We start from the raw sequence: 25052 nt of genomic DNA on the forward strand, positions 1-25052 counted from the left end.
ACACAGCAGCTCATTTCTTGTAATGCAACAGGAGGAAGGAAAGCATGTCTCTTTGCAGTGAGACTGATAGACAGGGGCATGGGAAAGAAAGATGGTAAAAACATGAACTGATGAGATAACTGGGTGTTCTCAGGTTTTAGTCATCATGCTTAATAACACACCAATGCTCAGCACATGTATGCCACTCAGAAAAGATACTGCTGTGATCTAAAAAAGGGAACTGCTTAAAAAATTCTGTTTGTTGTCATGTCCTCCCAAACACAGACGAAAGATGTGGATGTGTAACCCATGAGCTGCTTTGCACGAGGACAGCGGCACATCCAGTTTGGACCGGTGGGCTGCCGAGCGGCGTCTCTGTACATCAGACGTCCTCTGCCAATCCCAGTGATGCTCGATCACGCGGAGATCCCTGGAGCTGCATTGAGTTTTTGTTGTATATATATTAGAGTGCATGCTGTTGATGAAAAGGGAAAGGCCACTGCCATCAGGAGTGCCTTTGCCATGGAGACTGAGCTTGGTTTGCAATAACATTTAGGTGAGTGGTACGTGTCTAACTATTCTTATCTGCAGTACATGCAATATCAGGACCCAGCGTGTCCCAGCAGCCCAGTGCACTGTATCAAGAATACCAATGTTGTTCTCTATATTAGGCAGGCAGCTATTTTCAACTATTTCGAAGAAACACTAATAGCAGAGCCGCCCAAGGCACGTGGACAACAACTAGAGCCCTTTTTTCTTCCTGACCCGTGTGCTACTGTAACATGTGGATTTTCCCAGCGTGGAACTATTCTCTAATATCTAATATAATATGGGATTAAATGTCTATGTCTAAATAGTAATAATATCAGAATGCAATGATATGCAAATCTAATCAGTAGCTTTAAAAGGTTAATTGGCAGCAGGTCAGTAATATGATTGGGTAAAAAAAGAGAGAAGGAGTGTTTCTCAGAGGTAAATTGCAAAGACTTTGGATATCACATCATATTCGTACGACATCATCAAAAGATACTGGATGCCTGTGATCTTCTGGTCATTGCCTATGGTTCAGATTTGATAGATTAGATTAGATGAAACTTTATTAATCCCTCGGGTGGGTTCCTCCAGGAAATTCAGTAGGAGGTAGAGCTGGCCATACTCTGACTGGAAGGTTGGTGGTTCACTTCCTGGCTGCTCTAGTCTGCATGCCAAAGTATCGTTGGGCAAAATAAAGAACCCAGAGTTGCTCTCTGTTACATTAATCCAAGTGTGAATGAGGCATGTTGTACCAAAGGCTCAAGCAGCGTAGAGAAGTGCTACATAAGAACCAGTCTGTTTATTATGGTAGAGTCAAAGCAAGGCTAGCAGGAAGCCAATCAATTACACCATCAACCAACAGCTGATGGTGTAATTACTCTATACCCGAAACACTGTGTGATTAATGTTTATTTCTATGTCTATCACATCAACTAGACTTTTTTTAATGGGGAAATTCTCTTGTTACAGGAGCACGAGGAGCAGGAAGAAACAGTGAATGAGAGCTATATTAGAAAAATACAAATAGTGTACAATAAGCCAGAATACTAAACTATGTACAGATGGTTTCTATATAGAGTAAAATACACGAACAATATGTACATATACCACAGTGAGAGTGATAATAACACACATGTATTTTTTAAACACCTTTATCCTGTGTGGGTATTAAACAGTCTGAGTGCTGTCAAGATGAAGGACCTACGTCATAAAAGGTCTTCATTAATGTCCTGCACACCTCAAAAGACCTCAGCCTGTCCAGCAAATGGAGCATCAGTGTTATCTGTTATCACCTGGCAATTTGCACCAGTCCAAACTGTGGAGAAATTTGGTGGAGACCTATCGCACCGATATCGCACCGATAGGTCTCGGCTTTCTCCAGAAATCAACCAACATCTTGTTTTGATTCGCTGGTGCTGATGTGCAGGTTGTCGAGTTACACCAGATGACAGTGAGTGTGTGATAACCTTCCTATGCTCAAGATCGTTTCGCCTCAGGTCCACATCCAACGAAGCCCGTATCCTCTGAGAAGCTCTGGAGGTGGCAGTTGGTGGTGTTATAACTGAACTCCGATGAGTAGAAGGTAAAGAGGAAGGAAGAGAGCACCATCATCTGATACCACCTCCTCAGACACAGTGCTGAAGCCTCATGTGGTCTGTTGGTGAGGAAAGCGATTTATGAGTTAAGACAAAAACATTTTTATTGCCTCTTTAAATTAAGCACAGTGTGCAGTATTTATTTAGAGAGGGAAAAGATCAGCATGTGGAATAAATGACATTTTGGTGACTGTGTATGGCTGACAAAAGTAGCACACATCTGAAGCACAGGGAGTAAAGCTTGATGCCTGATAAGACATTTCCCTGATCGAGACAGCATCAAGGGATTTTATAGGTTTTCAATCATTACATAATAAGATTCAGGCTGTGAAGACTGTTGATTCGTGATGATTTAATCTCATTTACCAGGAATCTGGGGACCAGTGAAGAGAGATAAGAGGAAAAACTGTATTCTGCTTGCTCGAGGCAATGATTTGCATGCGTTCCTCTTGTTACAGTAACATTGATGGATGTGGAAACAACAGGCCAATTTAGGCAGCCTAGCAACAGCACTGCAAGTGAAAGCTACAGAAAGGCATTTGGCTGTCACTGTCACTGGCTGCTCGACTAGGAACAAATCTCCCAGTACTCCTCGTGATTTCCTGCCTTCTTTGGACTTTCAGTTATGGGTTTATTTTTGAACTTGCAATCATAAAGTCACTGATGTTCAGAGGTTACAGTTGATAATAGTATTACTCCATTATATTTCAGGTTAAACGTGAACACCTATGAAGCTCAACTTCAGAGTTGCCTTATTTATGTTACATGACTTTTTCCCTTCAATCACATTTTGATTGTGTAATCGAGGCAAAACTACAACAAAAAAAGAAGGAAAAAAAAGTCATCGTCCACCAAAGTCCAGTTATATTAGGTCGGCTTAAAGATAGCAAAGTTAGACAGGATAAAAGGAACAGCAGTGCACTGATTAATTAAGCTTTTAAATGTGCAAACACACTAATGCTTCAACACATACCCATGTGTGCCTCAGAATATGATGAAATCGAAGGTCTCATGAAAAGACAGTGCTGTCTGTTTGCACAATTAAAGGCTGTCAATGAATCAGCGTGCTCCCATCCCCGTCTGTGCATCCTATTTCTAATCAATCTATTAGAGTTCACTTGACCTTTGAACTCACACTGTGCAGATACTGCATGCGCACATATTCACAGATTCTCGATTTCAATCAGGGCGAATTTTCTTTTAAGCACCTCAGTTTATTGATTTTTTCAGGGTGAAAAACACAAAGAAAGCAGTGAGTGCTCACAACACAGAGCGTTATATGCTTACAAAACTTTATAAAGTGGATTTTTAGTGTACAGGCAGAAGCATTTAGACACTCATGAACAAACATTAGAGAAAAAACGTGAAAGGAAGAAAATCAAATGCTTCCTAGGACTCACAATTACACGTAATCACACGTAGACACCAGTAGGTGGCACTGTTGTGTCATGGGAAAATAAGTGTGGGCCCCTTGCACCTTGCTATTGTTCACTGAACGCTTTACTCATTTGAGTTTGTAATTTAGACCAAAATTAAAGCGCAGCCGCTCCTCCATTCATTGGTCTACTTTACACATCAAAGTCAAATGAGTTGAATGCTTGGAAGGTCATGGAATGACTCACGCTCCTATCATCAGTTATCATCTGTGTGCTTTCTGTGCCACAGTCTCGGCCAGGGAAAACACATTAAAGGGAGGATCTGCACAAAACGAGAGAGGCTTTTAAAAAAAACTTGGACAGTGTAAACAGGCCCAGCAAGCAAACAAGAGCCAAAGCTTTAATCTGTCTCTGCAGAGGAAAAAAAGGCTGCGCGTCTATCACAGATTAGCGCCTAATTTCAGTTTGCAACAACACTAAAACTAGCTTGTTTATTCAGAGAAATATAAAGTCCAAGATCACAGCATGGATAGTTTAAAAAATTCTGTTTCAGGGTGTAGTTCTCACAAAAGAGGCACCCCGGACTCCTTCTTCACACAGATCTTTGGTATTGTTTGCCGCTGCCAGGACAGAGACACATCAACAACAAAACCCAGCGGTCCCCCAGTACACAAGAGTCACTCGCACAATCCACTGAGTATACAGCGCACAGCGGAGTGGCATCCACTTAACATGCCGAACGACTGGGTACAACCTCGTTAAATGTGCATCAAAGCCAACAAAGACGAGGCAGAGAAGCCAGGTTGACAGAAGGAGGCTGCTGCTGCATCAAAGACAAACAATGAGGAAACTGATCATGTGTATTATTTATGCTGCCTTCACGCACAAAGCCAGAGATGTACAGTGAGCAATCGAGCACCTTTTAATGTTGAGGCCTCTGTGGCAGAAAGGGGATAAACTCATGTTTGTATGCGCAGTGCACATGTTTGTGATGTCTTATTACAGTAAGCTATGCTGACAGTCCAAAGCACATCGCTCGCTAACTGTGCTGACCTATACGTCTGGGCTTACATGTGAAAACATGCACATCTAGGAAGCCATCCCGAGTGGTGATGGCTGCCATTTAGACGCGTTTGAATTTGCTGTTGGGCGCCACGACCCTAAAATCGAAGCGCATCTTTGCAGTTGACAAATGGGATTAGAGGCAGCTTGTTTCAGTGGAGAACCAGCTGTGTTGGAGGATTGAGCTCGTCTGTGTCTCTCTTTGTACTGTATCAATCCAGGTCAGTGGTAAAACAGCAGCTGTGTTTCATTATTATTCCCTTGTCGTCTTGCATCAGCCCTGCAGAATCACGCTGCTCTCTGTGGCTCCTTGATACATGTGTTGACTGTTTTTTTACACCTGCAGCTCTAAGGTGTGTGGCAGCGTGCGGCTGATCCATCACATCTAACATGGGGTGAAATTGCTGCGGGGCTATTAGACACATTCATGCACACACACACACACACACACACACACACACACACACACACACACACACATATATATACATACACATGACTCAACCACCTACCTGAATGATAGCAGCAATCGGTAAAGATTTACAGGATTGTAAAAGATGCTCTGCAAAAGTGACCATCTCCAATAGACAGTCATCATGTGCTGTGCTGTGACTTTAAACTTACTGAGCAAAAACATGCACTGAATGTCTTCAAGCAGAAACAGCAGCACATTAAAAGCATCATGGAACGCAATGAAAAAAATTTAAAAATGGCTGCCATCCAATTAAAAAGCAGTGAAAAGAACACAAAACAGCGGGACAAAGATCAGAGTGTTTAGGAGAAGCAGACCCAGCTGGAAACGAATCAGGAGAAGCAATCAAATTAAACAAAAGAACAAAATCAAAAGCTACACAATCAAGTCTGTATGTGATTTTATATACTGCTTATAGGTTTCTATATAAGATAAAGTCACATGCTGAATAATTAATTTCGTCCCCCGTTGCGTAATTAATACACGAGTAACACAAACAAAAAAGCAACACAAACACAACATTCATTGTCAGTGCAGAGCATGTTTACATTAATATTCACATCCGTATGCCAAACGAGCGGCTAACGCAGTGCTGGCCGGCTAATTGGTGAACTGCTACATGCTCTGTTATCACATCTATTACAGCTATTCTGATTTATGGTGGGTTCAGACAATTTAAAAAAACATTTTAATTAATAATAGTAATATGGCTGTAATTATGCCAATAGCTTTCTACGTTCATTTTAACATTATGGACGATACCTCAGAAGGTTTATGGATGTGAATATTAATTGAACTCTGGTGATTCAAATCATTTGTCTCCTTTCTGTTTGTCTTGAATTATGACCAAAAAAAAAGAAAGAAAGGTCTGGTAATCCATCGCTCTACTTTACTTGAAGGGTAATTAATAGTAAGCCATATATCACAAAGTAATCAAGAATTTCTTGTAACAATCTCGAAATCTCAACTACTCGGTATGTATTATTTTATGTCTCATTGCTGGTTAGGTGTTTTTAACTCCTTAGACTAAATGAGTTGTTAATATGCAGACAGATGTCAGATGTTAATGAGAGTTACTGCACTGTCGTTAAACACACAGTCCTATCATAATTTAGCATAGCTTACACTCAGTGATTTAGAAATCACTACTTATCAAACATTGTGCCATACATCACCATGAAATATGTCTTCACTCAGTTTGGATTTACTTATTGTTTAAAGCTGATTAAACAAAAGCTGGTTAGTGATTTGTTTTTGTTTGTTTTGTATTTTATAATTTGATGTACATTTTTGCAACAAGGAAGAAAACAAATCTGGACCTTTATGAAATTTTGAACATGTTGATGGTGTAATAACTTATGAAAGAACGAATGACGCGCGTTCCTCATTCTAAAGCCAGTTACTTTAGCTGAGTATGAATAGGTAAAGTAGGGAAACAGCTGGGCTGTGTCTATCTGAAGTTAGCAATCATACACATTATATGACAGATGGCCCCGCCCCTCCCTGAGCCTGGTTCTGCCGGAGGTTTCTTCCTGTTAAAAGGGAGTTTTTCCTTCCCACTGTCGCCAAGTACTTGCTCATAGGGGGTTGTGTTATTATTATTGGGGTTTTCTCTGTATTATTGTTGGGTACCTAGCTACAATATAAAGCGCCCTGGGGTGAAATGTGTTGGGATACAGTGCTATATAAATAAAATTGAAGTCACACAATATGACTGTTATGCTATGTTATGTATGCTTGGAGCCAGAAATGACCGTGACATGACTATAGTGTGAAGTGCTAATTTTTCAGCAGCTAATAGGCAGCTTGGTTACAAGTTTATTCATAAACTGAAACTGTATGGGTGCATACACCAGCCAATAAGATGCAAAGTATGAAAAAGATATAAGAATAACACAACATTTTTAATTTCTTACACAGTCCGTGAGTACCTGGAGTAAACAATATTATTAGTTAAATAGTGAGCACAAAAAATTCTCCAAAAGTCACTGACAGCACAAACACAAGAAGTCTAACTCAGTGAGTCGAACTGCGAGTAGTGAGTCCAGGCGGACAGCCGGTGGTTACAGCTGCCTTTCACTTAAAGTGACCACATCCCAAATAATGCATGACTTAAGTCTTAATGCATTTTAAACAGGTGAGTTGTGTTAAAGTGGTTATAAAGGGGTTAACTAGCTATAGAGACTGAAACTGCTTTATGTACCAGGCTGCAAACATCCCTTTTAATGCTGTTAAGTTGGACTTTTTAACATGGGAGCTTTTAGAACCAGCTTCAAGTGGCCATTAGAGAGTGAGTGGAAACTTAACAAGATTGAATGATTTTCTATCCATATTATCCTTTTGCTGGACGCACCGGCAGCTATCACCGAACCACTCTGATGCAAAGAGAAGTCTTTGTACCTGCATAATATGAGTTACAGTGCACATTTTGGATAAAAAGTCCACCACATCGCCAATCAGCACGGTGGACCATGAACAGGGCAGGGAGGGCCCACAGGAAATCAAAGTATTTGACGGGAAATAAATAGGTGTGAAAATTGGTGATAAAAAAATTGAATTCTGAAATGATTTTCTATTTATTGGCTGTTTGACAAAGTAGCAAAACAAGTGTTAAGATCCTTTAAAAGTTAAAGTCATACATTTGAGCAACAAACTAGACTTAATGCAGTGATTATAATGATAGACTCATTACTGTGCATATCACTTTACTAACGTGTTGAAATAAGTGGGGAGGGGCGGGTGCCACCCCATGCCTTCCATCTGGACACGCCCCTGTCTTCTTTCATCAGTGCTTTATTCTTCTGCAGTTGTTGACTCACAAGCACGTCTTCTTCTTCTTCATGACACTGTAAGTGCTCAGTGATACATTGTACTCAGCTGGTTGTGGGGGGTGAGCCACTGGCAGGTAGACTGAGCCAGTTGGAGCTACTTTCATGGAAGTATTGACGTGTCATCCATCTGCTTTTGTGTTTTTCATACCACCAGCAGTGCATTTCACACCCACCTGACATCAACCCTTCAGGCAGCTGGTGTGGGCTGTGTAGCATGAAGTTTGGCTTTGGAGTTAAGCATGAGGACCTTACTAGTAATGTTCCTTACTGTAGCTTTAGCTAAATGTCACACACTTTTTAAATGTATATTTATATATACTTGTATGAATTTAATTGCTCCTTTGTTCATCATATATTTCGTCCTATGTTTGCTTGATTGCTAACATTTAGCAACGGTGAATGCTGCCTCTTTGTTCTGCCTCCGCTTTTTTTTTAGCGCTGAGCTCTAATTGAGACTTCAACGTGCATCGTTTGTAAGGTGAACTCAGGCCTTTTCCTCCAACACTTAGACGCTGTGGTTGCAGTTATATAACATCTACAGGTAATATCACCATAAAGACTCGCATCACTCTGTACTTGCTGTAAACTGGTACATTACAAGCCCACTATGGCCTCCTCGGGGAGTTCACACAGAAGCACAGAGCTGTAAAAAATTACAGCCACTGATTTGATCCTCAGAACTCTGAATGTACAGCTTTGGACTTGCTGTGTAGCCACGACTTTGGGGAAAGCAAAAAATAGGTTGTGGAAAAATTTCATTGCATCTTCTCCTTTTTCCTTTTTCCCCTCAGCTTACCTTTAACCCTTCACATGAAAACACAAACTGAGCTGAATGCTTAGAAGGAGCCAAGGCCTGGTTCTCTGGTTCTAAGAGAGGAGGCGGCATGATGAATAGACAAAAACGATCTTGTTCTCATGTCTCAGAGTGGACTATAATCAAGATTAATGTTTGTTTTTGATCGCTCGCCACAGTCGAAAACTCAGAAATGTTGCAGAGTCTATGACAGCGCTGGTATAGACGGAGTGACACAGAGTGAAAGAGAGAATCAATGGATCATCTATTATGTCCAGTGCCTAATGAAAAGGCTCTGCTGCAGATGAATAAAGTGCTGCCAAAAGGAAGTCTTCAGAGGCCTTTTCTGTCTTTAGCTTGATGTCATGATCAGTTTAATACGCAGGCTGCTTGTCCTCCACTATTGACCCACTCCTTAATGGCTTTCCTTGTACAAGCATCATTCAAGCTGCACTTTATTGCTGTTGTTTTTGTAGTCGTTCATTCTTTCTTACAGCACTTATCCTTAAAGGTACCAAAGTGCTCTCTATCTATCTATCTATCTATCTATCTATCTGTCTGTCTATCTGTCTATCTACGTAACTTGGATCCTTTGAGATTTGCTAACATTATGCATCATTATGAAACATCATGAGATTTTCATACAACTAACAAAAACAGAAAGAGAATTGAATTAAAGGTGAAATAAAATATAACACCTGGGTCATTAATTTATTTATTGAGGAAGAGGATCAACCGTTGCACATCTGTGGGTGTACGTGAACCTAGAGGATTAGCAGCATTTGGCAGGATTGAAAGAACCGGATTTTCTTTTCTTTTCCACTTTCTTCAGTCAGTGGAATGACAATCAGGTGTGGGGGTAGTCTGTTTTTTAATTTAAAGCCCAGGCGTCTATCAAACTCTGATCACATAGGGAGGGAATAATGGCAACAAAAAAAGGAAAAAAAATGTAGATGAACAAAGACCAAAGTGTGTAACAGTCTGAGATAAACCTCCCTTCAAATAAATGAAATCTGATGTCCGTTTTGTCTTAATCCATCATTGATTTACTTGTAAGTCATCCCAGTCCTTACAAATAATATTTTGCTATTTTTTAGTGTCACCACATCATTTGAACTTCATCATTTATGTATTAATTTATTTATCGGCGGCTAATTGCAACGCACATGTCAGAGTCTCGGACTTTTTTTTCATTCGGACTCTTTGTGGATTTTTCCGTCTTTGTTGTTCGGGATTGTCAGTATTGATTTAATCGTGATTTGAGAAATCTTTTTTGAAAAAAAGGGTCCATTTTATCTCAGGTATTCAAAAATATAAAGACAGTGCTTCTAAGCGTGCTTGTCAAATGTGTCCAGATAAAGCAGATTAGTCGGATGTGAAACTCCCAACTTGGTGTCTCATTTTTGCTAATGGGTCATTTAGTTCGGGGACATCCTCGGGTTTTTCGAGGCTTTGTGCGGTCCTGACTTTTTCAGTGCGCACAGTGGGAATACTTTCCTCACCTTAACCTTGTGCTTTCAATTAAACTGTCATAGTTCTTTCTTTGCTATCAAGAGGTATTGCAGAGAAAGCTTAATGCCACATTCATAAAACACAAGTCCCGGGGAACAGATCTATGACTTTCAAATGCTTTGGCATTGAAATGGCTGCAAGACATGCTTTGTGGTTAACACTAATGCCTTCTGGTGGAAAACTTTCCCATCCATTCATTTTCCTAACCGCTTAAGAAAACCTCCCCTGCTGTCATAGGGTGAGAGATGGGGTACACACCGGACAGGCCACCGGTCTCACATCCACACCTACGTCCCATTAGCTGAATCAGCATGTCTGATTTTGAGAGGAAACCCACACAGACACAGACAGAGATGCAAATTCCACACAGAAAGGTCCGAGCCAAACAGGACGTTTTCCCCCAGAACCCACCGTGCCTCCGTCTTCTCAGAACGATCTGAGCCTGAATCTGCACATCTGGGTTCATTATCTACATTATATAAATATATGCATATGTGTGCCACCTGCAGCACGAGCCCATAAATCAGTCGTCCAGTGACGTCAATGACTTTTGCGACAGCGAGGTGGCGAGACACCACATTGCGCCCTTGTTAAAGTGCACTTTGCAGTTTATGCGTCTGCTGGCACTGTGAACTATGGCCTAGGGATTTATAACAACCTCATTACCGAGCCATCATAAAACCCTCATGTTTATAAATGTTAATGTTTGTGATTTATGTTTAAATGTCATTTATATGTCGCCGTTAAAAGGCATGTTAATGAGGGAGGATGACAAAGAGGCGGGACGTGAAAAGACTGATGGACACACACAGACGGGAACATTGTGAGGGACTAAAAAAATGAATTTTCCGGGGTGACTTTTATTCCTTCCATCCTATTGATCTTCACTTTATGCTCTGCAATTTGTCAGGAAGGCTGCCTGTCCCATGTGGCGTCTCTGCAATCAGTTAATTATGGATATCTCTCCTTTAGCCACAGTCAGAACTGCCACTTTCTGTTGTGCCAGTTTGTGGGCGCTGCTGACGATTCCTTGTTATGGTGATTAATAATTTGATGTACAGAACTGTGTGTGTGTGTGTGTGTGTATGTGTATCCCACTTCAGATGGCGTCTCACAGATACACTGATAAAATCTGTGAGTGGAGGAGTTGGGGAAAAAAGGGAGAGAGGGAAGGTGCGTCCCCTCCCTCTGCTTCTCTCCTCAGGAGGTGACACACTTGCACATCAAAGCTGAAATGTAGCTTATTAGTGTGGCAGAGTGAGGCCGGTGGTACGGTTCAAATGCTCTTGCTCGCTGTCAATTACACTTTTGGAGATAGATACGTATTTAATCTAGGAGAAATATGATTCATCAAAGCAAACAAAGCACCTCACATTCGCCCTCCTCTCCCTCTCAGATGTAGAAGTGAGCCGGAGCTCCTCGATTAAGCCAAATGTCATCACACGCACGTCTTATCTTAACGTAACACAGGAGGAATCTGACAGTCTCACGCCGCTCCACGTGAATCAGAACCTGGTTTTAATGATGAGCTCCCACGGCAAAGCCAAGGTTGCTGAAAGTTTGAATGTGACCGACATGATGGCCAGGAAAACACAGCGGAAACGTATCTACAGCTAAACCGAGTTTATTACCCGGAGCACAAAAGGTAATATGTTCCAGATCCCTGGTAATAGATGTCATTTCAACAGTTTCAACAAAAGCTGTGACCTTCTGGGTTGCCTGCTTTTTACTTCCTCCAACTCTGGCCTGACCGGCAGGGATTGCTTTCCAGATTTTGGCCTCGGTTCCCTCAGCTCGGATTGATCTCCATCTCTCCTCCTCAGCCACACATTTGTGCTCGTAACGCTCATCCAAAATTAAAATTTGGACTATGGAGCAGAGGCAGGGCTGCGCAGAGGTGAAATGAGATGACAAAGCAGGAAATACCACAGGAGGAACACCAGCTAATCAAAGCACATAGCCAGAAAAAATATTCTGATTAAAGTTGCACTTTTGAAACTTTTATATCAGTGACAGAATCAAAAAGTGACTACGTGTAATGGGAAATGCAGAGCTTTCCACCTGACTGTAAAGTTCCTCTCAGCTGTCAAACGCTTTTTAGCATCTTTCAGCTAATTATTGTGGTTTTGACGCTCACAGCTTTGTTGTTTGTCTTCACTCTCGCTGCTTTACTCGTCAGGTTTTTAGCAGCAGATGCTCCATGAATAAAGAAACAACAAAAACTAGCCTGATAGCAAACAGCAGACAATCAATAACTACCCAACATAGTGGAGCATTTAGCAGCTTAATACTTAAAGACCCAAAGGAATATGGAGCCAAAAGGAAAGAGAAAATAGTTTTGGCCATAAACATGATTCAGAATAAATTTTAATGTTGCTCCTTATGCTGCTGGATGTGTAATTAGGCAACATTTTCAGACTGTTTGAAACTGCACCAGAGTGGCTAAAGACATCAGCTAATGGAAGTGTAAATGTGCCCTTGATCAAACAATCCCTTTCAGGAATAGAAGAAAGTAAGCTATTACATTTAAGCTGAGGACATTAAAGAAATTGTAGTTTAAAGTGGCATTAATGGATTTTTGGTCATTTGGGTGCAGATGTACTCCGCAACATGATGAAAACACTTCTGCGCACGTACAAAACAACTGTGGAGTGAATTGTTGAGCTGTATTGATCATAAATTACATTATAAAATCTTTTGAGCAGTATATTCCATAGATTTGTTTTCAAAATAAGAGCATGTTTTATTTAGACAAATTCACTAAAAACAGCTGAGATGAATCAATCCTCTATAATATTGTACATATCAGACTATAAACGGTTCAAAGTTACCAACTGCACATCTACCGTTCAGTTTCCTTTTAGCTCTGTTCTGGTCTCCACCAGAATAGAGCCGTGATGGCTGCGGCTCAGGAAGTAGAGCAGGTGAGTTAATCATAACCTCCCCCAACCGACACGTCAAAGTATCCCTGGGTGAGAAAATGAACCTCGAGTTGGTGTCTCTAAAAACTGTCTGTGAAGGTTCTCAGTCATCCAGGTCATCGTAGACTATGGAGCTTGGAAAGAAAAGCGTCTGGACTTCTTGAGTTGCTTGAAGACGTTTCACCTCTCATCCGAGAAGCTTCTTCAGTTCTAAGGTCACTCTTTCGAGGATGCCAATGTTCACATTTTGGACAGAGAGGACAGATGGTTTGAAAGAGGAGTGAAAGAGGCCATCTATGTCCACTGTGAGCGACCATCTTTGAACAGAGGCGGTGGTTTATGAGAGGAATAGAAATATTTTCCTGCTATTATTTGCTGCTATTTTGATAATCATCATTACCGTTTCATGTTAATAGTGATGTTGCTTTCACAGATGCATTCAGATGTTCAAATATATTGGTATTATATCAGTCTTTATTACAAGTCCAGTTATAACCACTTCGAACTGTTGAGTTGAATATATAATTTTAAATGCTTTTCTAATGCTTCGATAATCTTAAAGGTTTCTGTGTAGACTGCAGGGACAGGAAGTTACATGTGTTTGAAGTTGCAGGCTTCTGCAGAAGTGAAACTGAAACCAGAGTTTAACTGCAAGTTAAGAGCAGGGTGTTATTATGCATGTATCGTTGATTAACACACACACTTAGTTAGAGGGATCACTGATAGGGGAAAGTTCAAATTGTTTTGCTTGGGGTGGCTTTTAGACTATATTAGGAGGAGCAAACATATTGGCAGATCTGAGATCATCATTCGAGTGTGACATTTAGCCTAGAAATTACACAGAGTTCAGCTGTGTATGTGCACAGGCCTTGTGTCTGGCTAAGACGAGAGGTGTGAGGTTAGCTGGGGTGCAGACCAGGTCATGACACATACTCAGTGTTGGGGAGTAACGGAATACATGTACCGCCGTTACGTATTCAGAATACAAAATATGAGTAACTGTATTCCGTTACAGTTACCGTTTAAAAAGGTGGTATTCAGAATACAGTTACTTTGTTAAAATAAATGGAATACACGGCGGTACTTCCCTGTTTCATATTGTTGCGGGTCAGGATTATTTGGGTTTGTTTGACAGCTGTGTTCTGTTGTTCCAGGCGGCAGTGTTACGGTTGCCATGGTTACAGGGTGACGCTCTCTCTCTGCGTGTTTCCTGGGTGAGAGAGCGCTTTTTTGTTGTTGTTGTTGTGCTAAGCTAAAAGGCAGAATGCTACAGGCATAGCTCTAAAGCATGTAGCCTGATGGGCAGTGTAGTCCGTGCTGCAGGGAGAATGGACTACCATACCCGTTATGTGTCTGTGAGCGAGGGAGGGAGAGAAAGGAAAAGTCCGAGCTGTCACGGAGCAAAAACGGGAGCTGGAAGCATGTAAATATAATAATAACCACTGCAGCCAAGAAGAGTGCCTGACGAGCCCATTTGTAAGTAAGCTATTAAGACTCAACTGTACACTGTGTTCGTGTTTTCCTCCGGAAAAAATAAGTTCCGTTGGAGCAGCCTTTCAACGCCTCTCTCTGTCTCTGGCAAGCAAAGTTGACCCAGACAACAAAGTAAAGCTAGTTTTCGGCTACCAGCCCGACAGGGAACCGGACGTATTAGCCAGAGGTCCCTTTACTACGTTTCGTACTACGTACCTTCAGTAACAGTAATAAATCACAGCAATAGGACATTCATGTAGTTGTAAACAGCATGATAATATATTAAGTATTCCAAAGTATTCAGAATACGTTACTCTCATTGAGTAACGTAACGGAATACGTTACAGAATACATTTTGGGGCATGTATTCAGTATTCTGTAATGGAATACATTTTAAAAGTAACCTTCCCAACACTGCACATACTTAGCATACACTGCAGACACATACACACCATAATAGATCTATTTTGGTAGGGCAGAAGTGAAGATGTATTTTTGCTGCAAATGCAGAATTGTGCCGACGTACTTAGAGGAAGTGCAACAGATGTCCTAGGAGATAAAGCGACAGCGAAGACGAGCTGAGGGGAAGCACCGACCCGAAGACAATGTTCTTTAAAACTATGTTAAAGGTTGTTGACAGAACATTTGTGGTTTTGGAGTGACGTATGCTTTGTTTAAATCTGCCTAGCAACAGAAAAGGGGGCTGTACTATCTTAACCCTATAAAACAGTTGTCTGAATATGGTAAAGACAGTTCAACAGTGATTGGGTTGTTGGACTCACACATGTGTTCATTAAAATGCCGTCTAATTGCACACCGGACCGGATCTGTGGTTATTTATGGATTCCTCTCTCAACATTGAACCCTAACATTTACGACACCAACTGTCTGCCATCTATAATCCAGTTTTGAGTTCCCTCCCCAGGCGCCTTAACGCCCACTCACATCCTGGGCCATCTCACCTCAGGAAATCACATGATAGGGTGGGGCCAGGTTTCACAAGGACCCACACCCGCTTTCACACCTTGGCTCAAGTGATTAGGTAGAGGATCATCAGGGGGTCCTTTGTCCCCCTTTGGGGGGGAAACTCCCACTAGGTTTAAATCTGGGACTCTTCACCACTGATCCTTAGAACTGAAGAAGCTTCTCGGATGAGAGGTGAAACGTCTTCAAGCAACTCAAGAAGTCCAGACGCTTTTCTTTCCAAGCTCCTTAGACTCTAAAAAGTCTTTGGCATAGAACAAAAGCACCCGTATGTGAGTGAGGCTTGTAGTAGTTTAATATATGGACAATGCTATATAAGTGCCATTTTTACCAACTCTCACAGGAAATGTACGGCTCCATAGCCTGCTCCCCTGTGCTGACCAGCTAGCCTGACCTAAGAGACTACGAAAGAGAGCTGAGAGGAACTAAACAGCTGCATGGAAACCCTCCACCAGAGAGCTCTCCTTCACATCAAACACAATTATCGATTGACTGATAATATAAAAAATATTGTTTGGTGCAGTATTAAGTTTCATCCATATTTGGCTTTAACATTCAGCTGTAGTGGTTGCCACTTGGATGAACCTGTGCAGTCTTATTTTAGAGTGATTTTCTTCTTTCAGTCTGGAGTCGAGAGCCAAAAATCTCCCACAGCGACTGCATCCCTTCATATGCATTCCCACACATGCTGAGTGCTCCGACTGCATATCAAGTTTACATGGAGATGAGACTCACACTTCACCGCTGTAATATTTTGAGTGAAAGCAAAAGTGAAGAACGGCCACAGTGTGTTTTACCACATGTTTGAGTTTCAGGTGGCAGAACACTGTCTCAGTATGAATTACATCAACACTACTGTGAAACTGAATACAAAACAAAATCTATTCTGCATTTGGACAAGACTGACAAGCTGAGGGACCTAAATCAATGCAATAAAGGACACCTTGCAGCTCTAAATGAGCATATAAGTGCGGTAACAGTCATTACGTTGTGGTGATGGCGGTTAAAAACAAACATTATGCTGCTGCGTTTCCTGGAATGGATTGTGCAATAGCCTGTTAGTCCATAAATTTGTGGAACATGGAAACAATAATTAGAAAAGAAATAGTTTAGTTTGGATAACACTGTGTTATAGTAGCAAAAACATGGAAAGCAATGCAGACCGTAACACGGATGCTTTGTTCAGCCGCACTTAACATTAATCATACAAAGCCCGGTCTCCACGGCTCTGTACCTTTGTACCTCTGGGGGCTTATTATTGGGCTTTTTTGAGGACTGGAAAGCTGCACAACTGCACCGTTTCTCCTAGATTTTAAATTGCAATATCTGTAAATGACATAAAATATTACATTTACTTTTAGATTTTAAGGTGCCAGTGTTTATTTAGGCTCAGTGAAAAAGCATCTAATGTATTCAGTCTCCGTCTTGTGCATCAGTGGCACAGCGGTGCAGAGGTTAGCACCACCTGGGGCTTTAGTGCCCTGCTTTCCTCCAAAGCCCAAAGACGTGGACGGTAGGTTAACTGGTGTTTCAAAGTTTGCCTTAGGTCCAGATGTGAGGTCAATGAAGCTTCAAGCTGCCAGTGAGACTAGAATAGTGCTATTATACATATGCCAGTTCTTTTTCCACGTGTATGACCAAATACTGTAATCAGTCATTGGACGCTGTGCCGAATTTCGTCCCCCTCCTCTAACCAAACAACTGCTTTGGACTCAGTTAAACATAAACTTACGATAATGAGTGTACAGCGTGAGCACGTGCAAGTCTCTGTTTATATTTTTTGCCTTATGTTCGACCTTAGCAGTGTGTCTCTGTACTCCAAATGATTCTTTGTCCCCAAGCTGAAGTGATCCTGCACGTAGCTGCTGTTTCCAACCTGCAATGGGTCTGCGTCGGTGTCCTCATGAGACAAAGTGGCCCAGCAATGCGGCCCAGTTGCGCTTTGCAGAGACGATCCGAACAACCGGGAGATGAATGAGCCGCGAAGTTCTCGTCCCGGCGCTGACAACCGCCCACAGGCTCCAGAGAGGCTCCATACATGATTGCCACTGGCAGTTACAGCGCTCCCTTTGATGAAAAACCTCGGTCACCTGACAACGCTTTGCAGCTCCGCTCCTTTCTTGTTACTTGTTTTTTTCTTCCCTGTCCTGATTCATGCAGTTGCAACACACATGCAGGGCTTTTGTGGAGCTGGATTGTTTTGGAAAAGCTGGATGTATTTTTTTTTGTGAAGTGGTAAAACATGAATTAAAGATGAGGCTGGAGTTTTGCTATCACATTGTGGTTCTGGCACTGAATAACAAAAAGCTGGATCTCTTCAAATTTCTTCAGATGCCATTCACATCGCATCCCACTGCATTTTACAACAGCGCAGCTTATTTTTATGCCATGTTTATATTGTCCAACACACCGACCCCTTTTCGTGGACAAATAGAACAATGGATCCAATCTATACCATGAAAAGCAAACTTAAAACACCAGTCGCCGGTGCTCCCGCTGTTGTCATAGCAACCGTGGCCAGCAACTCACCAATCTGCTCCACAGAAGGAGAGAGAGAAGGACCAAAAACAAGCAGCCATAAGTAACATCAGCTGGATAATTAAAGGCAAGAAAAAGACGCTCAAATCTCACACGCAGGTCTTCCTTTTTCTTTTTTACATTTGCACACTGTGGGATCTTCACACAGCTAAAAAGCACAACCAGAGAGTCATTCTCACTATAACGCATCATCAGAGGACGCATGTGGGAGAATATTTCACGGATAATTGAGCCGGTGTGATGCTGGGCAGTGTCATCGTCGGGGGAGAGATAGGGGAAGGACTCCGGAGGAGAACAATCAGAGAGGCTTAACAAGCTCTCGCTGGCTTCTCACATCAGCGTAATTAAACCAAGTTGGTGGAACAGGCAGCCCTTCTGAACCTTTCAGGAAACGACAAGAGCTGTACATGTATTTTTAGAGGGCAGCACTTCGGAGTTTGATTTTACAGTTTTTGGGGCGTGCTCCTTTTCAAATTTTAATAAAAGTTTTCAGGGTCAGTATGAAACCAACACTCAAAACATACATATTATATATATTTTGTTTGAATTACAGGCAGACTCGCCCTATATTCTGTTTTTCACCTCTTCAACAAATAAGGTGCATAAACAGTCAGGACTAATCACACTGTTGGGTGAAAATAGAGGATTAGAAACCGCGTCCAAGGAAAAACAGTTTGCAATACCTCATTCAATTCAACATATTTTATCATTTTCTGTCATCTGCCGATACCCCTGGGCAGAGATGTAGCCATGACTTACTGTGGGTCCAAGAGAGGTGGAGTTATTTCACAATGAGATAAAGAAAAAGAGTAAAGTGGTTTGTTTCTTATCATTTTTAATAGCTTGTGGACATGGGAACTGCAAAACCAAAGGAATCCCCTAATGGTACAGTAAGGAAGCCCAAACGAACACAGAGGCATAAATGCAAAGTGAGTGAGCCACACAGAGGGAGGCAGTAATAATAAAACCACGCATGCATCTACAACATGGGAGTATTTATAATTTCCTTGTCAGCCTCCAGTTGATTCAGTCTCAGTACTACATGGCACTGACTTTGCTCCAAAGAGTTATTTCACAATATACAGCTGTCAAGCTGGATTTTTCTATTGATATATCATCTTTAAAGGAATTCACACAGTTAAACATTTTGATAGAGGTGGGGGTTTTTACGTGTGTGTTTCTGTTTAACATTTCAGAGTTTCTAAAGAAGAGAATTCCCCGATGATATCAGTACCTGCTCTGTCATAGCAAACTCTTATGATTGGCTGATGTACATGTCAAGGTCAAGATGGCAAATAATATCATCTTTACCATGACTTAGTATCCCAATATATCAAGTATATCAGTTTTCTTAAATGCGTATCCAGCCTGAGAGATTCAGGCCTCTCAGTGATTTTGTAAAGCAAGTAATGATCCACCCTAGTGAGCTAATTTAGCTCGTGTTGCAGTCGCACTACAGAAAATTGTGAATGGAGACAATAGCTTAACCAAAATTATTGCAACTGTACAATAGACTTCTTAATCTTGTTGCCTTTAACCCTCTGGTTGTGTGCACTCCCACCCATGGTTGCTTTGAAGGTTGGGATCAGGTTGGTGACTGTTTGACAAATAGCATCCCAGCTGCTGCAGGACGGCAGTTTAACTGGAAAAAGACAGGCGGTCAGGAACGTCGCTTTTATATATTTGAATTAAAGTCCTCAGAGACTCCCCCTGAAGAGCAAGGGCCGTACTAAAACTTTGATGTTTTTAATTACAACACGCTGACGTCAGCTTGTTATGGCATCAGTGTGACATCATAGGACATCTTATTGAAAAAATAAAAAGTTGTACAGCTCTCTGTCCCTCTTTATCGCTTTCATAAGACACACTACTCTATACAGTTTCTTTAACTTTTTTCAATGTCAGCTATAACGTTGGTCACTAAGAGTGAAGCTCAACGTCAAACGTGCAGCCACCCTACGTACAGTACTCATGTCCCACATGATCTATTATATTCTTTTTGTGAAGTTGTAAGATCTGTTTATCCGTTACTGGTAACTACCATCACACAAAAACGGGAAAGTCATGACACCAGCTGAAATCTATCAGTAATTACAAAACAATCCTCACACTTAGTGCAAATTAATATCAGCTGGTTCAGTCCCAACCGATCGCTTATAGAAAGGTCTCTCATTATGATGGTGTCACACAAGAAACATCTCCTGATGGGTAAAACCACTGAGCTCTCTCAAGACCTTCACAAACTTTCTGATATAAAACATACCGATGGCATTGGTTACCGAAGAACTGCTGAAGGATCCAGTGAGCACTGAGGTTCATTTCAGCATAAACAGGCTTCGCACTAGATTTCAGACAGAGAGTGAAATGAATTATCAGAGGAGTTGCCTAAGAGCTAAGGAGCTTTGTGGAGAGCTACAGAAGGACCTGGAATCACCAGGTACAATTGTTTCAAAGAAAACAATAAGTAATGCTCTCAGCCACCATGGCCTGTATGCACACTCACCACACAACACTCCACTGTGGCAGAAAAAGCACATTGAAGGGCGTTTAAAGTTTGCTAAACAATATTTAGTGAAGCCTGTGAAATACTGGGAGAATATAGACCCAAATGGAACTCTATGGATGCACCGAGAAAATGTACCGAGACATACTTGATAAAAATCTGCTACCATCTACCAGGTGGATGAAGATGAAACGAGGGTGGACGTTTCAACAAGACAATAATGATCCCAAATACAGCCCAGGAAACTCAGTTGGTTTTAGAGAAAGAAAATAAAGCTGCTCGAATGGCTCAGCCAATCACCTGCCAGTCTCTATTGATTATTCCCTTTAATAAATAAGTTTTATCAATGAGTAAATAAGTCCCCAGGGACGTCATTTGGAAGAAGCAGCAGTTTTTAAACAAATATCCCAACCATGATGATATTCCCATAAACCAAAATCCTCTTACCGGGCATTGCTTCATTTGGAAGGACTTGCTTGCAGCTTGCACAGCTTCATCCAGAAGCTTCTCCTTTTTGTCCTGGGGTGACTGCTGTGATAGGAAGATGGAAATACAGTTTTTATTGCTTGTAAATGGTAAATGGACTGGTTCTTATATAGCGCTTTTCTACTCTACTCTGAGCACTCAAACCACTTATACAACTAATTCATTCACCCATTCACTTCATCTAAGCTTAGTGCTAATTATCTAACATTCATACACATTCACACTCCGATGGATGCATCGGAGAGCAACATGGGGTTAGTATCTTGCCCAAGGATATTTGGCATGCAGACTGGAGCAGCCTGGGATCGAACCACTGACCTTCTGGTTAGCGGCTGACCTGCTCTGCCACCTGAGCTACAGCCATCTTGTAGTCTTTTCTTCATGGAACACTGCAGAAAAAAGGAAGAACCGAAGTTAGAGATTTCTCCAATTGTCTGAAAAGCCAAGAAAAGAGACAGAAAGAAATATCAGTGCGAGGGGAGTTTGAAAACATCACATTTCGTGCTTCTTTTCATGTCTAAATAAAACATTGATTGATTTAGATTTGCATAAGCTTTATGATTTTGGTTACACAAAACCTCGCCAAAAATTTAACGTAAATGACCCACTAGGTGGATGTTTCTACTAATGAAGTTTAACGCCCTTTATCGTCCGAGTCTTAACAACGTTTCTGTGGCCACAACAGATGCAAAAATCACATCTGTGAGTTTGGCTGAAGAAAACATGAACCCCTGTAGCTCCATCAAATCAATCAAAGCTAATCAGCGACAAACTGAAATCAGAGAGATTTCGGTGTTTATGTTGGGCCTGTACACTGTCATACGGTCATCGATACATGTTAAAAGCAATAGATAGGTGTCCTGTTTGATTGGTCGGAGTCATGCCAGCATTCAGATGCTTAAATTAAAATGGTCATGGTCCGGAGTCTTTTTGTTTTCTTATATCACTTTGTGGTGTTTTTATGGCTTTGTCTTTCATAGTTGTAGTTTCCTCAGTTACTCTTTGGCACTGTAGAGATTTTCTAACCCTTAGGTTTTGTCATTGTGCCAACCTTGTGTTCCCTGTGTTACGTCTAGTGTCCTAGGTGCTACGTTCATGTATTTCCTGTTTTACTTTGGCAATCTGTGTCCTGTGTCAGTGTAGTCTGTTTTGCTTCCTACCGGTCTCGTCTTGTCTGATTACTCTCAGCTGTGTTCCCTGCCGTTTCCTCCATAGTGTGTGCTTCCCTTTAGTCCTCATCGGATCGTCTGTGTATCATCCCCGGTGTTTCTCTTCAGCTCTGCTTTCAGGTTTCAGCTTGTTCAGCTCCATGCTTCCAGTTTAGGTTTTTTGCTAGTTTGTTTTGTAGTGTTTCTTTTCAGCCACCAATAAAGGCTCGTTTTCTCTTATACCATCCACATTGTCTGCGTTTGGGCCCACTTCAGCAAAGTGGAAGCCTACGCTAACAAAAGCTAAACCCTGTAGTCTCACCTATTTGTCTCAGAAATCTTTTACATAGTACAGAATATAGGAGAATGATGAGAATGTTTCAAAGACAAACAGAAACGTTTCTACTCGCTCTGTAACTTCACTCAGTCGGCTGTTAGCTGAATTAGCTGCTTTTGGATGCTAAGCTAGGCCAAAGGACCATTCACACCAGTGATGTTGGAAAAGTGACACATTGCAGATGAGTTGTGGTCACTGGGAAAGGCTGACTTGATATCAACGTGTTGGCAGTCCATCTTTATTTATAAATTAGATCGCTATATCAGTTTGGGGACCTGGCCCATCACCATACAAACCACACACACACTCACACACAGCATTTACAATAGTGGGACATGGACAACTATGTCAGCTTTTCCCCTGTTTGAGGTTAGAGTGTTTCGAAGACTTAATAGACTCTTACGTAATACTGTGAGTTTTTTTGCACAGTTTCTAAGGTTAATGTGCGTATTCCCATGGGAAAATCTGACCTCATTGGTCTGGCTTGACATTATCTGTCAAGACTGAAAACAAACAGTTCCTTTAAAAAGTGACTATTTATTTATATGGACTTCCTTAAAAGTACAGTATCAGCCTACACAAATGTTTGATGTGTGGCAGCGAGAACAATAAAAATGATTGCAACTATTGTCGGCCTTTAAAATGAGAAGCACATGGTGTTTGAGAAAGCTGAAAGATTGACAATGAAATCAAAAGCAAACAAGAAAATAAATATGAATCTCAGACCGAAACACATCAGATGACTGATTGTGGATAAAGAAGACAAAGCCAATAATTCAGTCTTTGAATAAATGAGAATAACAATAATCACAAAGCATGAATTATGAAAGTCTTGATTTACTTTGTGTATTCCTCGGGGAAGGACAAGAGTTTACTTTACGAAATCTCAAGTTTTACTTGATTATAGGAGTATTCAAAGGAACACGTTGTTTTTCTTTGTTTCTGCAGGGCTGCAGTGTGTGAAACCTTACATCCAGGGAGTCGGACTGCAGAATCGGGGTCAGACCGATGAGTGAAAAGACGAGAAATGCTGATGTTTTTAAGCGCGGATAATATCTCCGAGCTTTGGGAGGGAATCAGCGCCAATCCCCCGATTTGCTCACAAGGATTTGTTTCCACTGGATGCCTCGTACACTTACTTGCCTCGGGATGTGATTCTTAAAAGGAATTTTTAACATGTAGATTTTTAGTTGGCTGCAGCAGGCGCTATTCCCTGTTGTGAGAAACCATACTACACTGGTCCTTTAGTTTGTCTCCAATGTCTTCTTGGACCAGATTTTTTATTTCCTATAGCCTCGGGGCCCAGAGAGAATTGGCTGACATGTGAAGAGTCAACAAGCTGAGAAAAAGTTGGCCCTGGCTGAAATCTTCATGGTATTCATCTATCAACAGTCAGTTGAATTTCTGTACCTCTTTGTTTCCCCTGTGAGTGATTTTCACAGACAATAGTTGTGCCTGGCGGGTGCATAATAAATGACAGGTTGATTACACCCATTCAAAGCGCCCCAGTTTTCCACAACTCTTAATGAAAGGCCGCGGGGTTTAACCTCGAACTTTTAAGAAAATAATAGAGAACAACTGCACCCATCAAGGGGTCAACGGTGAGCTCAGCTGCAGTTTTTCATATTTCTGCAGCTGATATTTCTATGCCTATTGTAATTAAGGTTTGCTCAGCAACCAAAAATAGTCACAATACAAATGGTACAAGAAAGATGGGGTTGCATTTATTAAAGGTGGAAGTGCTTACATGCAATCCCGAGAATCACAGAAACGTATTTTCTTTGTTCGCACCAGTTTCAGAAGACTGTGTGAACCAGAAACTGCGTTTATGTTAAATACAGAAACAGGAAATGAAGATACTTCACAACCTCCACTGAAGGTGCATAAAGAAATCCAGACAGGCACCGAGTCAGAATTCAACAAATTCTCCAGAAAATAGTTGGACTCGAGTCGGCTGCCATCAGCATTGTCCCACTGAAATCAAAGAACAGCTATTTTGCTGTACAGTGTGCTGTGTAACATTTACCTCAGAGGTTGGACGTTGGCGCTCACTACTCTCAGAAAAACGATGCTGCAGCACGTTCACACCGTGTGCATGGCTTATTTACTGAGTCACAAATACATAACAGACTACAAGTTCTACAGCTTTAATACTGTTTGCATGCACGGCCACCGTCGTGGATTGTGAGGTTTGGGGTTGGTGGGGCTTCTCTGACTTTCTGTTGGATATCTGACTTGAGAGGGCGTCCTGGACTCTGGATTAGTAGCCTCCATTTTCATATAGAGTTCAGCATCAGGATGTGGGTCATCTGCACTTGTGGGTGGGATTTTTTTCCCACACAAGAAAGCGATCAGTTTTCCACCTCACAGATTTTGTTATCTGCTTTTCTCTCATCCAGGACCTTTGATGTGTTAAACTCTCAGTACTCCCATAGCTGCATCAACAGTTTGGTGTTGATTGATTTAAAGGCAAATGTAAAAATCTCACCATAGCTCTCTCTCATTGTC

The 25052-nt window shown here is 41.5% G+C and overlaps 1 long non-coding RNA gene across 2 annotated transcripts; it reads right to left on the minus strand.

Moving 5' to 3' along the window:
- Positions 1-1615: 1615 nt before the first annotated feature.
- Positions 1616-22300, minus strand: LOC109197772 (uncharacterized). Of its 2 annotated transcripts, XR_002058838.2 has the most exons (4): positions 22220-22300; positions 21378-21448; positions 21021-21104; positions 1616-2167 (listed from the first exon to the last, which is right to left on the minus strand). It is a non-coding gene; the product is annotated as an uncharacterized LOC109197772 (long non-coding RNA). The 2 variants fall into 2 exon arrangements; XR_003214333.1 differs by lacking the exons at positions 21021-21104; positions 21378-21448; positions 22220-22300 and adding an exon at positions 3082-6625.
- Between the last annotated feature and the right edge of the window lie 2752 nt (positions 22301-25052).

Source organism: Oreochromis niloticus, linkage group LG15 (genome assembly GCF_001858045.2).
Source record: "Oreochromis niloticus isolate F11D_XX linkage group LG15, O_niloticus_UMD_NMBU, whole genome shotgun sequence".
NCBI classification, from domain to species: domain Eukaryota; kingdom Metazoa; phylum Chordata; class Actinopteri; order Cichliformes; family Cichlidae; genus Oreochromis; species Oreochromis niloticus.